General features: G+C 39.0%; 1 non-coding gene across 1 annotated transcript; it reads left to right on the top strand.

Annotated features, from left to right (window-relative positions):
* Positions 1–747: 747 nt before the first annotated feature.
* On the top strand, positions 748–866 carry LOC133473957 (5S ribosomal RNA). The gene has a single exon (XR_009787304.1). It is a non-coding gene; the product is annotated as a 5S ribosomal RNA (ribosomal RNA).
* Positions 867–1598: the final 732 nt, after the last annotated feature.

The raw sequence follows: 1598 nt of genomic DNA, 5'->3' as shown, positions 1-1598 counted from the left end.
GTGCACTCATTGTAGTAGTCTCGCCACGCTGCACTATTTGCATATCTGTTGTTGACCAATACTGGCCACTCATGCTAGTAGCATCTGCTCCAATTGCACACTGAAGAGAATCTACATTTGCACAATAAACGTCCCAGATTATCGCACTACTCGCTTGAAGTCTCGGCGCCCTTTGCACAATGGTCATTGCACCGGACTATTGCAATATTAGTCTTTCGAACTGCTCTAAATGCTAGAGGACTCTGCATCTTTTTGCACAATTGTCAAAAAAAAATGAACCGGCATTACCAGATAACTAGCAACCCTTAATTGCTCAGTGACTGTTTTTTGTCAACGTCTTTATGTCTCAAAAGTGTTCTCTGTCAATTGACTGTCTGTTGTCGTACGAGAGTGGCTCCAACTACCAAATTCCTTGTGTTTTTTGGACATACATGGCAAATAAAGATGACTCTGTTTCTGAAGAGTTGGTGACCAGGATGTGGAGGGTCCAAGAGGATTTTGCATGCTCTTGTCTGAGTTTTGGCAGCGTGCAAGTTCTCAAATTCTCTCGTGTGTTAACTTTTCAAAATCTATGATCTGATCACACATTTGTAGTGTTGAGAATGAGTTTGCATCATCCACACAAAAAACTCCAAAATAGACCAGCCAACAATTGGAGAATAAAAAATGACGCGATCCGCTCGATATTTTTAAGCGAAATTTGATATTTTTTAAATATAAAATGTTGCTTTTTCAGGTAACCATGTGGCTTACGGCCATACTACCCTGAGAGCGCCCTGATCTCGTCTGATCTCGGAAGCTAAGCAGGGGTGGGCCTGGTTAGTACTTGGATGGGAGACCGCCTGGAATACCAGGTGCTGTAAGCTTTTTCACTTTAGATTCTCGTGGAATCGTTTTCTTATCGGTGGTTGACCTAAATTATAATGCAGTCATTCTCTCTCTTATGACTTACCATCTCTTATTAGGAGACAGAATCTTCACGTACCTTTTTTAAAAATCCCGTATCTCCTTTTCCGACAGTAAAAAATAAAAAATAATCTATACACACATATATCTACATATATATATATATATATATATATATATTAGTATCACGTGATACGTCACGATTTTATCACATCAGTGCTTTTAATTAGCTCGAGGCTAAGGATACGAAGGTATGGATCTTTAAATGATACGTAATTATTGCACATTATTGTGTGGACCTCAAAGCCACGGTTTATGAACCCGAACCACTTCCGAGGAATACATTACAGTCGAGTGAATGGCAGTATTAGAAGGAGTAGATTAGATAAATTCAATCAGAATCAGCAGAATAAAAATCAGAATCTATATTTGCCGAGTATGTCAGAAACATACAAGGAATTTGTCTCCGGTACTTGGAGCCCCTCTCGTGCGATAACGGATAGCCATTTGACAGAAAATACTTTGGAGACATAATCACATGAGACCAAAGTACAGAGAATCACTGAGCAATGAAAGGTTAGCGGTAATGTGGTCATGTCAATGCAAATTTTGTGTTATTTTTATTTTTTGACAATTGTGCAAATGATGCACAGTCCTCTAGCAATTTAGAGCAATTTGAAATGACTGATCGA

Source organism: Phyllopteryx taeniolatus, unplaced genomic scaffold (assembly GCF_024500385.1).
Source record: "Phyllopteryx taeniolatus isolate TA_2022b unplaced genomic scaffold, UOR_Ptae_1.2 contig_743, whole genome shotgun sequence".
Taxonomy (NCBI): Eukaryota; Metazoa; Chordata; class Actinopteri; order Syngnathiformes; family Syngnathidae; genus Phyllopteryx; species Phyllopteryx taeniolatus.
This window is presented reverse-complemented; position numbering and strand designations above follow the sequence as displayed.